This window comes from Sinocyclocheilus grahami, unplaced genomic scaffold (assembly GCF_001515645.1).
Source record: "Sinocyclocheilus grahami isolate Dianchi unplaced genomic scaffold, SAMN03320097.WGS_v1.1 scaffold266.1, whole genome shotgun sequence".
NCBI lineage: Eukaryota > Metazoa > Chordata > Actinopteri > Cypriniformes > Cyprinidae > Sinocyclocheilus > Sinocyclocheilus grahami.
In genome coordinates this window covers 1,019,233-1,035,863 of record NW_015505445.1, presented here as the reverse complement: position 1 = coordinate 1,035,863, position 16,631 = coordinate 1,019,233, and the positions used below count along the sequence as shown (strand labels likewise).

Sequence of the window (16,631 nt, the reverse complement as noted above, 5' to 3'; positions counted from 1 at the left end):
AGACACAACATTACAATAGGCTACATCAGCGGTTCCCAATTTCAGTCCTCTCGCCCTCCTGCTCTGCACATTTCATATGTATCTCTTATCATGTACGACGTTGGTTCTATTCGACCGTAAGTGCCCTGGGAAATGGACAGTTCGAAGCGAGCATATATGTTTCATACAAAGGGCATTAAAGTGTGCGAGACGTGAATTTAAATAGTATTTATTTACAGAGGTATATTATGTCACACTTCTCTATTAAGTTTCGTCTGTGTGTGAAGACGCTGCGCAGCGCAAATGAATGTGAATAAATGTTCCGAAGTTAAGTAAACTTCAACGGATTACCCCTGCTCAGGGAGTAGGGAGCAAAGATCACTGTTTAGGGACTGGGAGCATGTCAATCGGAACGTATCCTGTCTGTGCGAACAGGGTGCGCAGAGGTATGCAAATACTTATGTTAACAGGCAGATAGGAAAGCCAATTAAAACTCTCGGACCGAGCGTTTTGATTGGACGAACATTTCTTGGTCCTACGCCTTCCACAGAATATATAAATACAGATAAATACATTTAGACCACTTAACTTAATGATTGCTGTCGGGATGTGAAGAGACTTTCAACCAACATAACAAAAAATGTTTCTGAAGACAATCACCTATTGCACCTTTAAACTAAAATTGTTATTTTAAAATGTAATAATTCACAATATTACTCTGTTCTTGATCAAATAAATACAGCCTTGTTGAACAATAGAGACTTATTTTAAAAGCGTTTTTAAAAAATCTTACCTACTCCAAACTTTTAAACGGTTGTGTAAATGACTACAACAAAAACTGAGAAAAATAATACTCTGTATATGTGAAACCTAAGTTACGTTGGTAGCACAAACCACAGTGTGCAAGTCCAAATATCAGCTCAGTTTCTTTTTTGTAAGGTTGTTCGCATGATCTTTTAAAGAAATGGCTTTTCTTTCCTGTGCTGAGGTATTTCCTGTTTACACAGGAAGTTGGGGGCGGAACATAACGAAACAAACTTTTTTAAAATGGCCAATAGTTTTTAAAAGTTTGCTTTGTCTACTTTTAGGAGTACATTGGTATATGGATGACCTCAAAGCCAACAAATATGGACAAAATCCACAAAACTCAACAACTAGTCAGGCAACAGGCATCACGCCTAAAGTCACATAAAACGTCGCAATTCTGACCAGACTGTTCACATACTGAAAAATCAGATATCCGTTCAATATTTTACAGTTCAAATATCACTAATAAAGGAAACCAAAAATATTTGGGCCACATTTAGCCATGGTGTGAACACAACTCAAAGGTCTTATTAAACAGTCAACAGACCTGCACGGTTCAATTATTAAACGTCATATTCTGCACAAGTGTGCAAGCCTACAGTCCAAGGCATCACAATCAAGATATTAAAAAAATGAGGTAGAAAAGCTCTGAAAGGTGTCGACTAATGTAACTAATGGAATGTATTAAAGTAACGCGGTGCGCCTTAGAATATTTTCTAACCTAAATAATTAGTCAATATTGAAAAGGTTAAATTCAACAGCAAGGAGAGCTTTCATGTCCTCATGTGGAGTCATAAATGTAGTTCTCTCATTAGTCATAACCCATCTGCAACATGTAAGTAGCAATTATGAGTCCTAAAAGTGCTTTTAAAGAAAGTGGTAAACCATGTGCAAGACGTTTAAGCGAAGACCCTTTTCAACAACTCTTGTCATAGCTGCCTTGCCGGCCACTTTAAAACCGGACCCTGCAAAGTACACTTTAAAGGACAAGCTTGAATCCACCTGCTTTCGCTTTCTGTTATGGTCATAAATCTGAATAACTAAATAATAACCTGCACTTAAACATATTTTGAATGCTTTTCAAATCGGATCGCCAAAAGTTTGGACTTTCATAAGTGCAAAATTTCCGTAAAACGCCCCGAAAAATCAATATTCAAGAGGAAATAATCATACATTTTGGGTTCATTTGCATGCAATGTGAAAGATTAATGCATTAAAACTCATCTAAAAGTTTGTCAGAAGAGTGTGTTGTTTTGTTTGTTATGTTTAATTCATGTTGCTAACATGGAGCCGAGCCAATGTCACGATATTGACTTTCAAATCTGTGATCTCTGAACTAACGTGAAATTGTGTAGTTGGAAAATGACAAGAGATTGATTTCCATAAGTCTCATAAGCACAACTGACTATGTAAATAGGGCTGATTTCTTTATGGGGGTGGGGGAAAATAGCTTGGCACTCCATTTACATTATCAAATGACACAATTTACATTTATGGTTTCCATTTACTATCAATCTGTAACGTACACAGTTTTGCAAGCGGGCGTAACTGTTAGAAGCACTTCTCTAAATCGTTGCCTGGCCGGGCTGGTAGGAATACAGACTTTGTAGGAGCTCCATTAAACTCACAATGCAATACACTACATGCAAAAAACATTATTCACATCCAACATTCATGACAGAGTTGAGACATTTAGAAATACCCTAAATATATGTGGGTTAATGTTTGTTGAGCACCTGTTGAGTTTGTTTGAGAGTCAATATGCTAATAAGCACTAATATGGCATGGCATGTGCCGCTAAGGGTTGCTTTTTATGACTGAAGGTCATGAATATATATGAATGTTTACTGTAAACAGCAGGATCCGAACACGGACTGGCACTGTGACGTGGGCAGTGTCATGGTTTGTTTGTAGTGTTTACACATCACACAGGAAGTGAAGGCCGCAAGAGGCATGGATCAAAAACGATTATTGAGGTACACTAGTCAAACTGTGTACAGTATTAGAATTCAGATTAGCTAGAATGAACCTTATGAACATGCTGAAAGCCATCTAAACTGCGAGCAAATTCCAACAGATGTGTTTTGAAATTGTCTGGAAAATTACTTCACGCTAACAAATAAAGGAATGTCATTGCATTAGACACAAATTAATATTAAACCAAGTGCTAATGATTTTAAACAAGCAAATTAATTCATTCATAATTAAACCAAGTGGCAAAATAAATAAATAAACAATGTGGAATTTATTCTAAATAAATAAATATTAAACAAAATAAAATGTATTCTAAATAAATATTAAACCACGTGGAATTTGTTATAAATAAATAAACCAAGAGTCAATTGTTTTAAATAAATAAACAAACAAACAAACAAACCACATGGCTTTAAACAAATAAATAAAACATTTAACCAAGTGTCATTTAAATAAATAAATAAATAAATCATAAAAAATGTTTGTTCGGCTTTAAATTATAAACAACAGAATTGCTGTTTACAGACTAAAAAGAGTAAACTACCACATGATGAATGGATAACAAACAAGGTAACCTGAGGTGAACTGACTTTATATATCCACTAAAAATTACTTTGGGACCAATTGGTTAAAAGTAATTATAAGAATGGCTTAAAAAATTCAGTTTTGAGAAATGGTCTAGCATCATTTGCTTGCAAATTCCACTTGGTTTAGTATTTAGTTATCTATTGCAAAGAAATTCATTCAAAAGTCTGGCTAGTGTCCAAATGCTCTTTTAGGCACACACATACACAGTTAAAACTGTGAGACGTACAGTTCAGCATCCACAGGGCTGGACCACTGCACTCTCCTGCCTGCAGGACAGACAGCAGGTAGAAGATTGGTGGAAGAGAAGGCAGACAGAAAGGAGAGAAGGACAGACAGGGAAAAACATCAGTGAGAAATTAGGAAATCTACTGAAACTTTGAATCATCAGAGACTAGTGCTCCACATCCAGTTCCCAAAAAAACTGATGTGGATTTTGTGCTAATTATCCAGCCGATATTGTGATAGCTTTATCTCCAGACAAATCAAATGGAGTTTTCTTTTCAGAGAAGAACAAGGTAACGAGGGAGGGCACACGGAGAGAGGTCACTTTGAAACAATTGTTCATTACCCGCTTCCGTCGAGTTTATTTTCACTCCGTGTTGAAATAATCTCGCGATACATTTTTAGCATCTTAAAAGGGCAAAATTCCCTTGATTAAACAAATAATAGCACATTCAAGAAAACTGTAATTGGGTTCAAATTGATTCGAGCGGATGCTCTAATTGCATTTAAACACTCTTCCTCCCTAACCCTGGATTCACAGCTTCTTAATTACTGGCCCTCTCCACGCAAATCCCTCCGGCGGAGAGGTGGAAAAATAAAAATAGTTCGAGTTTTACAGCACATTGTTAAACTGACCTATAAACTTTTTTATTCAATATAAATGAAGGCCCAGTGGAGGCAGGGAGGGTGAGGTGTTGAGGGAGCGCTACTAAACTCAGATTAGCCCAATCCCCCCCAGACTCCAATCCTGTCACTCATCTTCACCGACTTTCTCCCTCAGCTTTTTGCCGCTGAGGGGAGGGAGAGGCAGAAATGTGTTTCCTGAGAGAGGTGAAAAAGGCGCATCCTGATTAGAAGAACGACGGCCCAGTTGGCCAGCGCGGCCACCGCTGGTGTCTTTCTTGCAGAGGCAGCAAAAGTTGCGTGTGCCAACTCAAACAAGGCTTTCTTTCACACTGGGGGCCGGCGTGTGTGTGTGTGTATGTGTGTGCGCGCCTGCAGTGGCCTTCCTGAGGGCGCGCTGCAGCTGGAGCTCTCTGAATAAAGGTAACGGGTGAAAAGTCAACACTACTGTAAACTCTCCACCCTCCCCCCATCTTTCACCAGGACATTCCGAATCAAAAGAAGAAGCAACCCCACCTAAAAACATGCGCATTGTTTTTTTCCCTGCAAAGCCTTCCCACGAATTACAAAGAAAAAGTTTGCAAAGAGAGCAAGCGCTCGCTTTATTCCAGGACCTGTGATCGTGCCAAACAAAATGCCAGGAGAGAAAGTGACATTCAGTGTTGGCTAAAAAAAAAAAACAGCAGTTTGAAAGTGATTAGACTCTTTATTTCATTGTTCTGAGCCTGACACCAGAGAGGAAACCAGAACAATCCATTCAACCATGTTTTCCTTTTTTTCCTCCCTCTTTCTTGCTCTCTGAATTTAGAAACACTAATTAGTTTTGCTCTCATAAACCCAACCTGAAAATGGCCAATTAGATAGTGTGAAGTAAGAGACGTGCTGAAGAAACAAGTGCTTGAAGGGAGAAAAAAAAGGAAAAAAACCTCATCATTCTTCAATTATAGCTTCACATGCACCGCAATGAAAGAGAAGAATAACATTTCACACTTTCCGTGCAGAACATATGTTGGTTTGGCGTTCAGTCGTTTCATGGGAAAAGGCTACATGGACGTACTGCAACATAATGTTGTTATGTAAATGAAACACGATAATGCTTCATCTGTATTGGTTGTTATTCGAGTCTCTTGGGGTGTATTGAGGTCACCACGCTAACCGAACCACCTGGCTAACCACAGCAGCAGCTGGGCTTTAGCGTAGCGACCAACCTGACCGACGCATTCCCCTAAACCACCTGCATTAATCTGATATAGCAATTTCCCGTTTCAAGGGTACCTTCACGCAAATGACACAAAAAAGGCTGCTTTTGTTTTCCAAAAGGGTCTGTTTTGGTTTGCGTGCCTGGTGGCTTATTTTCATACAGAGGACGTCATAAAACATTAATGATAAACTTAAAAATTGTCTTCAGGAATTTTTGGGGCCGGTCCCCTGTGTTGACCAGGGTGAGTCTTTCGTCAGTGTCAGAGCGAAGACTGATGGCCTGTCAAAAGAATAGCCGGCTCCTGGGCTGGGCAACACGGCTAAAAAAAGGGGTCTGTGAGAAGCGGCGCTCTGTGCTTTTTGCCGGGAATGAATTCTCAGATGCCGGGGTCGCTGCCAACGTCCTTGCAGCCAACGGCTGAGAGGGCAGCAGAGTTCATGCTAACTGCAGCTTGGACCTGCGCTGAACATCTGCTCATGAATGAGCCGGCCGCCTACTAAAAAAGTACGAGGGCCTGCTGATGAAAAATTCAACGCTCTCTTTCTCCTGGCACGCTTGTTTTGCGTCTATTCTCCTGAGCCCGACCCTGCAGAATCATATTAAGAGAATCTGCGAGCGCGCCGCAGAGTTTATCTGGAAGAACAGCTGGTGCTGAAAAGGGATCTGCTGCTTCAGGAGAGCTCAGGGACTTTCGCACGAAGATCTGCCATCACGTACACCATTTGTCCTTGAAGAAGGAAAAAAAGGGTTAAACATTCAAGTAATATGCTGGGAGAGTTTTTTTTTTTTTTGCTTGTTGAGTAACAGTAAAGCCTTTTGCTGGTTTTCAATATTTAAATCTCAATATTTATGTATTTGCTCAAAAACTGCTTAAAATGGTGATGTTATTCACAATTGTCTCCTGCAAAGCATTAGCGAATCATTGATGTTCGATTTGACTCAATGTAATAGATAAATGAAGCAGAGACACCGCTGAACCATCTCAGTCTTATTGCTCTCATAATCAAAAGCTACGAGACAAACATTGTAAAAATCAGTCATACATCCTAGAAACTGAATGGCCAAACACACAGCACATTAAAATAACTCTGATATTTACAATGTATCATTATTTGCATCATTGCTATAAGGCTGCTCAGTACATGGGTGGTTGCTTACTGTCCCAAGTCAAAAAGTCCACATTTTTTGATATTCTAATCTTTCAATGTTGCAAAAGAGCCAAAGAGATATAAGAATGGCTGACTTTAAAGACAAACTGCTCTGCCACTCCATCACAGTGCCCTCTCCCCGACACTGCAATTTCCAGGTTCAGATAATCATAGTTTCCACTTTACTTCTAAAGTCCAGCTAAATATTTGATTTACATAAATCCACCAAACCATTATACCTACAGGGTCAGAGGCTTTCTTTGGAAACATATCACTGTGAGTAATAGCAGGAGTTTAAGGAAGTGGTCAAACTGAAATAACCGATTACCTCACATTCAGCAATTTCGCTTCTGTCTCTGGCCAGGATAGGTTCAGCTCAGTGAGCCATAAACATCTTGTTTGTGTACAGTGCGCCAGAGTAAAATGCGGAACGGAGGCTACAACATTTGATTTCCATGTTCGCAGATAGTTCAATGTGCAGTGGAACCTTTTAGAGGCATCAGCAAAAAACTGGGGAAGCATTAAAATAGGTATTACATGGCATTTGTTTCCGATTGGAACGTTCCAACTTCCTTGAGAGACTGAAGAACAGAAATTGCAACATTTGTCATTGAGTAATGCTAGTCGTGCCTTTAATATGCAAAAAGGCTGGGTTTTTTGAGCACAGCTGCGATTTTTGTCACAATGCACCTTTAGATAAGTTTCCATCAAAAAGCCCCTTCTCAAAAAAGAAGGTGGCACTGCATTGGTCTAATGTTTATTTGATATTTAGCCCATTTGCTGCTAGACAAAACTACATTCTCCAAAGTCGATTTTTAAATTTTTCTAAATAAAACTGCAGTGATTGCCCAAGCAAAACTAGCTACAATACAAAAGAGTTTCTGAGAGGTCAGGCTAATGTTAAAGGAATTCTTAAAAAAAATCAGTCATAATTTACTCACTTTTCTGTCTTACAAACCTGTATAACTTTCTTTAATCTGTGAAACACACACAAAAAAGTTTTAAAAACAGCTTCTTTTGTGTTCTGCAGAAGGAAAAAAAAATAACATACAAGTTTTCAACTTCTGAGACAACAATATGGCTTGCTACATCTTTCAAAAACATTTTGATAAAAACAACAGGCATGCAAATTCAATATTATTGCATTATTAAAAGTCAGCACTGAGGTAAACGTTCAATAAGCCATCCTTATCAGATCTATAACTGTGTTTTATCTTTTTAATACATCTAAATGTGTCAGTAGTAGGGAGTGAGAGAGAGGGAAAAATTGGTAAATATGACTAGTTAAATTTAATGCAAACATTGTTGACACAATGTAATTTAAGTTTGGTAGTGTGAATGAAAGCCCAGCAGGGGTATTAATACCCTCCTAATGAGAATCCTCGCTCACTGTAGACCTTGCTGAGATAGCCATAATGCATGGCTCCTCTTGTTTAATAAAATAATTGTTACAGTTATTAAAGATGAATCTCATCAGAGGCAGGATGACAAAATAATTCATTACCAAACGCATGGCTTTAAATAGCTGCAAATTAAATTTCCCACAGAAAATATGCCTGTAGATGAATGGGATCGTTATTTCATAAATATTGTATTCAGTGTGCCCTTGGAAGACAAAAAAAAAAAACCCACATCTGAACATCAATTTTAAAAGTTCACTGCAAAATGCAGTTAATAAATGACTCTAAATTCTTACCGCATATGTTAATTTGACAGAAAAAAAGGCAGCATTGTGGATCGAGTTTTAAAGTCCAGGCCGGCACGAACTACAGCTTGATAATGCAGTGCTTAATACAGATACCGCCAACGTATAATTACTCCGATTATTTAGAGTTCCTGCTGTTTACTAAAGGCGCAGAAACTTCCCAGCAAGCACTTGGCATCTCCTGTCCTCTCTCTCTCACACACAGCAGGATGTAAAGAGGAAAGCTTTATTAAGATCCTGCAGCCATAAAAGAGCAGGGTGACTAACCGGCTGCATTAGCGTCTAAAAGCCAAAGTTATTTAAACCTAATAAAACACTAATACATTGTTTGAGTGGAAGTTACAGTGAAGTTATCTTCACCTTAATAACATCACGGCCAGCCTGATGTTGTTTAGATCAATAAAGCCCATTACAAGAACAGGCCTCAACATAGATAACAGGGCTCAAGCGCAGTGATGTAACACTCTATGGCATCTCAAAGAAGAATGGAACCTTCTATTAAATAAAGAGGCCAATGGAAGGCCAATCATAAGGCATGGCAATCTGATAAGAGGCAGGTGTGAGTGATTTTAATACGTGCTGCATTGGAATACACTGGGATGGTGGTTTGTGGCAGCCGTGTAGATGGTAAAGTTACACGTGAGGTGGCATCTGTTAAGATTACGACCCTTCTTGGCCCCACCACACCTTCTTCATCTTTTTGTGTCGGATACTCTCTGTCTAAGCTTGAACTACCACAATATTATTAGACTGACACTTCAGTCTCACTAAGCTTTGCATTTTACCAAACTTTGTTCAGTTTGCAAAAATATAGATCGCCCATAATTTATAAGATATTAGAATGTTCCTATTAAAAAGACAGTTCACCCAAAAAAAAATTCTGTCATAATTTACTCACCCTCATGTCATTCCAGACCTGAGCGACTTTCTGTCTTCTGTGGAACATAAAAGAAGATATTCTGAGAAGTGTCTTTTTTCATCCATAGAATGGCAGTCAATGGTAATGGTTTGGACATCAACATTCTTCAGGAATTTTTTATTTTTTTTTGAGTGAACTATTTCTTTAATGTTGGAGGTGTCGCCTAGTAGTATCGTACAAGTTTGGGACGTATATGGGGATGCTATCTTGAAAAAAATATATTATAAAAAAAAACCTGAATATGGTTATTCTACATAAACACAAATTCGAAAAACACAATAATAAATATACACTGAACAAAATTATAAGCGCAACACTTTTGCTTTTGCCCCCATTTTTCATGAGCTGAACTCAAAGATCTAAGACTTTTTCTATGTACACAAAAGGCCTATTTCTCTCAAATATTGTTCACAAATCTGTCTAAATCTGTGTTAGTGAGCACTTCTCCTTTGCCGAGATAATCCATCCACCTCACAGGTGTAGCATATCAAGATGCTGATTAGACAGCATGATTATTGCACAGGTGTGCCTTAGGCTGGCCACAATAAAAGGCCACTCTAAAATGTGCAGTTTCACATACACATACATTCAAAATGCCATCAATAAAATGTACCTGTGTTCAACACTCAAGTCGGTTACGACAACGAACTGCAGTCAGGTTGAGACCCCGATGAGGACGACGAGCATGCAGATGAGCTTCCCTGAGATGGTTTCTGACAGTTTGTGCAGAAATTCTTTGGTTATGCAAACTGATTGTTGCAGCAGTAGTCCGGGTGGCAGCTCTCAGACGATCTTGGAGGTGAAGATGCTAGATGTGGAGGTCCTGGGCTGGTGTGGTTACACGTGGTCTGCGATTGTGAGGACCGGTTGGATGTACTGCCAAATTCTCTGAAATGCCTTTGGAGACGGCTTATGGTAGAGAAATTAACATTCAATTCATGGGCAACAGCTCTGGTGGACATTCCTGCAGTCAGCATGCCAATTGCACGCTCCCTCAAAACTTGCGACATCTATGGCATTGTGCTGTGTGATAAAACTGCACATTTTAGAGTGGCCTTTTATTGTGGCCAGCCTAAGGCACACCTGTGCAATAATCATGGTGTCTAATCAGCATCTTGATATGTCACACCTGTGAGGTGGATGGATTATCTCGGCAAAGGAGAAGTGCTCACTAACACAGATTTAGACAGATTTGTGAACAATATTTGAGAGAAATAGGCCTTTTGTGTACATAGAAAAAGTCTTAGACCTTTGAGTTCAGCTCATGAAAAATGGGGGCAAAAACAAAAGTGTTGTGTTTATAATTTTGTTCAGTATATATAACTAAATATAGTTTTACAATAAATATTCTATGTTGTATAATATAACTTTTTTCTTGTATTATTTATATGATAAGTACACCTTTTGTAAATGGTTTTTCTCAAATTTTAAGCACATTAGCTCTATAGTAATTTCAGAATATTGAGTTAATTCAACTTCAGTTTTAACCAATATCTTGGATTTCGGGGCAGGTCTACCTGTTTGGCTGACCAAAAGAAGATGAGGGAGAGTGGTCTGCCAATCTGTTTGGAAACAATCTTTTTTTTTTTTTGCAGTTACATTTGGTGCTGCTAGTGACATGGAAATTACACACAGCAGTTATATGTAAATTTTTTGGAAGGCTGTTTCTGCCGCAAAGTTTAAAAATAAAAAGTTAATTGTAAAATATAGCTGAAAATAAGAAATTATGTTCAATAGAAATAAAACATTAAAAAAAAGAAATTCAGAAAGTCACATTGTAAGATACAAAGTCACAAGAGGGATACATTAAGTCACAGTTACAAAAAATTTTTTTTTTACAAACTTTATATATGATTATATAATATAATATGATTATATGACTATATGATTCAGCTTAAATCAGCCATGAATAAAAATGTTCATGAGACAAACGGAGTTGAAATCAATTCAGAGATGTCAATATGTGGCATGAAATGATTACTCCTAGTTATACTGCATGTGAGTGTTTGCACCGAGGGCCTATTTTCTGTGCTAGTCCACCAGGTGATGCTCTGACATCTTACTGTAATGTATGACTCCTGACGTGATAGCCATTATAACACTCTAATGCACTTACACGACAGATACACAAATATTCCAACACACATAAAAAAACAAGTAAATTCCTTTGTACAACACACAACATACCAAAATATCTCTCATTCAGACAGTGCAGTAATGGGCGATAACTTTATCACCGCAGGAATGACAAAACAATGACATTCACCTTGCACAATATTGCACAAACAGTCCTGGGCAGAACAACCTGTCTGTACAAAGAAAACCATAGAATCTACTTTTTTTTTTTTACCCAATTCTGTTTCTCAAGCTTGACTCCAGACAGCCTTTCAGAAAACTGTTTCAGTCTGGTCAACAGACAGAAAGTGATGAAAAGCATAAATGGTTTTGAAAGGGAGAGCGAGAGAATGCGTGTGTATGTGAGGGTTCATAACAGTGTGTTATTTCTGGTGAGAGATGCAAACACAAGCCTGAGGATTGCAGGTCTGACAGACAAAACCACAGGAAAGACTGCTGTGATGTTACCTCTCACACCACACGCTCTGTGATAAGAAGAAAAAGAAGAAAAAATTTCTGTAACATGGGGTTGAAAAGTCCCTTCATGGGGGTTTCACTGCTGTGTTTTAGAAGGGGCCTGTCAGCACACCGCGCAAGCAATAAACACGTTGCGTGATCTCAGTGTAAGGTCTATGCTACGTGACTATTTTCAGTCTATCTTCGTAAACTCTCAACATCACATCTTGTTTTTTGTTTGTTGACATCTAACATACTGCATCTAACATACATGTTAAATACAAGCTAAAAACTTCTGTTAGCGCATTAAACATTAAATGATATCTATAACACAAAATCTTCCACAGTTTTTTTGATGTACCTGGGCTAATTTCAAAGAGTAAAACCACACTCTAAAAAACATCCTGTTAAATCAACTGTTAAAGCTGGCAGCTGTGTTCGCCAGAAATTCAACATTAAAAATACGGAGACAACGTTTCAGTGGCATATTGGTGGCTGTATATTTTAGAACTTAAAACTATACATTTCATTAAGTGATATAAATTTTAAAATAATCTATCTGAACTGCTAAAATCTGCTTTTTACTGTAAAATCTCTTAATAACCACTATAATAATAGGTGGTAAAACAGAAAACCACATGATGAATCAGAGTTCACTGAAAGTGGCCCCTCCATAAAAATGGCAATACCCTTATATAGCTGGCGCACAAAGACAAAACACCATCAGGGTAACACACAACACTACAAAATGCAATAAACGTTAACTAAATAACATAAAATGTGACACAAGACATCATTAAAAAGAAAAATGACAACAAAAAAAATTATTAAAAAAAAAAATGATATACGATTAGTCAGGCAGGACCTCTTGGAATGCCCTGTTAATGTTTTTTTGTTTTTTTACCATAAATTATATGGTAAATTATTATTTTTACTTTCAAAAAGCATGTATTTTACAGCAAAATTAAAAATTACAGCTAACAAGTTTTTGTTGTAGTATTTTAGTCTTTTTCTGTAAAAATGACAAACTTTTTTAAAAATGAACAAACCTGAGCAAAATTATGTTACCTAATGTTACCTATTGAATAAAAATTGATTTATTCAATTTATCGCAACAATTTACACATTCTGCTTTTGTTTTATAACTTAAGGCCCAAATGTTTATGTACGGATGATGATTCATTTCGAATCTAGTTCAAAATGCTATTTTAGTTTGTTCAAATCTATTCAGGTGAGCATCGACTTCATCTGGATGCTTGCGACTGAAATTTCCCCCTACGTTTTTCTACTTTTCTTTTTTCCGTTAGCAAAATGTGACCCCACTGAAAGCCGCAAAACGTCAGGGCATTCTGAGACAGGTGCCATGTCTCTGCGTTGTGGTATGACTGGGCTGCCCACATATTGATTTACCCAACCCGAATTACCTTTCTGGCATCCCAGGGGACGACCAAAAATCCCTGCGCAAATTTGCTCAGCCACTCCGCATGCAGAGGAAGAGTCAGTAACTTGAGAGCGAGCGGGTCCAAATGGATGCCTGTGAAGGTGACGATAGCGAATAATATCTCCACGGAGATGATCGTCTTTGACAGTGTAATATTACTGGACGATAAATATACAGCGCTGAGGAGGCGAAAAAAAGAGAGGGGAAAGCTGTCGCCAGCCGAGTACGAAAGCATAAATAAGGTCTTTTACCTTCGTCAGTTATCCGTCTTTTGACATGCAAGCTGAGCACACTGTAATTAACACGGAAAGAGATCATGGGGTCTCTACCCGCTGATCAATCTGCCACATAGATAATCCATCTCTTTTACAATGCCACGTTAACATTTTTTTTACAGATATTAGCCTTTTTTAATAGCTACTGTAGCTTGATACGGCTTATGGGTTTATTGACATGCCTGTTTACATCATATTCACAAAAGAGCCACTCTTTTCTGAATACAGCACATAAATACATACATCAATGCAGAATTGTGCGACCCGCAAGACTGTATTGACTGACAGTTGGGTCTGTTAGATAATGGACTCAAAACACAGAGACGTGAATTGTGTTTACAAGAGTAGAAACTAAAGAGCCACAAGACAGAAATGCTACAACTCTATTCAAGAAGCATAAGCTGTAGTGTTTTGTGTTTGTGTGTGCGTGTGTGGGTGGGTGTACATTTGTGTGTATTTCTGTAACCCAACAGGGAGACAAACAGGCCTGCTGTTTGTTTGTATTTCTCAGCTCTGCACATGTTTGTCAGGTCTAGATCCACTTTCACAGATTTACTGTTCTTGTCCCCTCTGGCCTAGTGTACACTAGTGTTCTCAGAGACTGCTTTAATGGACAGATTCCTATTCTTGCTCTCCAGGGGACAGGCATGAACACATCAGCTACATGAAGCTCTAGTGGAGCTGTAGCCTAGCAGTTAGCACACATGCTCTCACACATTGGGGCAATGAACGTTTGAGCCTTGCTGGTATAATTTTGCAAGCTATTGCCCCTCTTCTTTGGGGAACTTCCTAGTGTACCATTCAAAATAAAATGTCAAAAATAAATATTTAATGATGACGGATTAAAATGTCATTATATAAAATTATATTTTAATTACATAAAGCATTTATATTTTATTAAACAGTATTACACTACCTTTCAAAAGTTTGGGTAGGATTTTTTAAAATGTTTTTGAAAGAAGTCTCTTATGCTCAAAAAGGCTGTATTTTTTAAATCAAAAATAGTAATATTGTAAAATATTATGCTTTAAAATCAAATTTCTATTTTAATATATTTTAAAATATAATTTACTTCTGTTATGGCAAAGCTAAATTTTCAGCAGCCGTCACTCCAGTCTTCAGTGTCAGATGACCCTTCAGAAATCATTCTAATATGCTGATTTGGTAGTCAGGAATCATTTCCTATTATTATCAATGTTTTTTTTTTTTTTAATTCAAAGGGCCTCCTAATATTTTTTATTTTTTCAAAAGAACAACCCTTCAAAAGAAAGCTTTGAAATATTATTTGAAATAGATTTTTGTATTATAACAACAAAAGTCTTTACTGCCAATTTTAATCAATTGAATGCATCCTTGCTGAATAAAAGTATTAATTTATATATTTGATATAATAAAACAGATAATTATAAATGTATAGGCAAAAAATCATATTTTACAGTATGACCAATACAGTGTGGACCAATTCACAAACAAATAATTCCTAAGGGCCGATTCTTTTAATTAATCATTCAAAAATGCTCACAAAAAGGACAAATTCTTAACTTAATTAACTCACTAAAAAAGTCAGAGTGCCTCTGAAAATCTGACTCACTTACTGAACTTGATTAAACTTAAACCATACTGACCGGTTACAATGTATAGTTAAGATACAGACTAGTATGCAAGGATACACATTTGCAACAAAGTTATTTTTTGTGATATATATACACACACATACATACATACATACATACGTTACAGTTCAAAGGTTCAAGGTCAGTAATATTTTTTAAAGAATCCGATGCTTTTATTCAGCAATTCTTTTAACAAATGGTGCTAAAGACATTTATAATGTTACAAAAGATTTCTATTTCAAATAAATGATGTTCTTTTAAACTTTCTATACATCAAAAAATCCTAAAACAAATACTAAAAAATGTTAAAACATAAAAAAAAATAATATAACAATAATAATAATAATTTTTGTTCAATTGCAATAATAATTGTTTTTGACTTTTAGGTCAAATAAATTCCACCGTCTTGCATAAAAGACTTCTTTTAAAAAAAATCTTACTGACCATAAACTATCAAAGTTTTCAACTTTTGTGAATATGAAAGGATGGAAAAACACTATTCTGTACGCTCTAAAAAATGCTGGGTTAAATACAACCCAGTGCTGGGTAAAATAGGGACAAACCAAGCAACTGGGCTGTTTTGACCCAGCGGTTGGGTAAGGTTAAATGTTTAACCCAACCTTCTGGGTAGTAACCCAACCGCTGAGTCAAAACAACCCAATTGCTGGGTTTGTCCCTATTTTACCCAGCACTGGGTTGTGTTTAACCAAGCATTTTTAAGAGTGTAGGAATTCTGCATCCAATTATATGCACAAAAATATGGCAAAAGCTGTTAAATCAAACACAGAACCTCAGCCACTACAAGCAAACAGAATGTAGTTTAACAAGGACAAATAATAGCACCTTGAATCAAAGCAGCATATCTCCATACTAAAGCTTTCATCATTACCCAAAGTCTGCCCTCTCAGCTCAAACTTCTCAGCAATCGTCATTAGCACAAGGCTAAACGGTCAGTGCGCCACTTCCCCTATTTAGACAAGCGATCCGTGAATAAAAAGTAGATCCAATGTCTCATTGCGTTTTTAGGCCTCATTAAAGCCATTAACCTTAAATTATTAGATGGAGGATGTTAATGTCAAAGTCACTTGGTCTCTGATTTGTTTTTTTCATGAATAGATTTCACAGTGCTTCTCTTGAAAAAAAAAAAAAACAGTTACACTTGCTATTCTCATTTTCTAAGAAAAACACTGATATCTCTGATGTAAAATAACAAAGAAGTTTAAATTGTTGCTCTAAACACAGATATGACAAGGAGGTTTTAGGGAAAAAAGGGTATTTCTGATTTACATCGGCCTGTTGATCATTTTTATGGTTTGTAAATTACAAACACCTCAAATGACTATGGGCGGCACATGTTAATCGCTGATTCAGTGCTATTCAGCAGTGGTATGATGATTGATTCTACTTGTGGGACTATGTTTGGTTCACTGCGGTGACGAGAAAGGTAAAGAGCCCCAAAAAACCCAACACATGACCTTTCTACATATCTGAGACAATTATACACCCCCCACAATCACACACCCTCGACTGTCCTTCCCCTCTGTTCTCTTTCTCAGTGACCTGC

At 37.3% G+C, this 16,631-nt stretch overlaps 1 protein-coding gene and 1 long non-coding RNA gene across 2 annotated transcripts in view; one reads left to right on the top strand and one right to left on the bottom strand.

Annotated features, from left to right (window-relative positions):
* LOC107599416 (forkhead box protein P1-B-like) overlaps nucleotides 1-16,631 on the bottom strand; it is a 205,696-nt gene that overhangs the window by 158,082 nt on the left and 30,983 nt on the right. Inside the window, exon 4 of the mRNA XM_016290997.1 lies at nucleotides 3,575-3,614. The gene's annotated coding sequence lies outside the window, so the exon portion shown is untranslated. The remainder of the gene's footprint in view (nucleotides 1-3,574; nucleotides 3,615-16,631) is intronic.
* LOC107599417 (uncharacterized) overlaps nucleotides 1-16,631 on the top strand; it is a 37,564-nt gene that overhangs the window by 20,804 nt on the left and 129 nt on the right. The window lies entirely within an intron of this gene.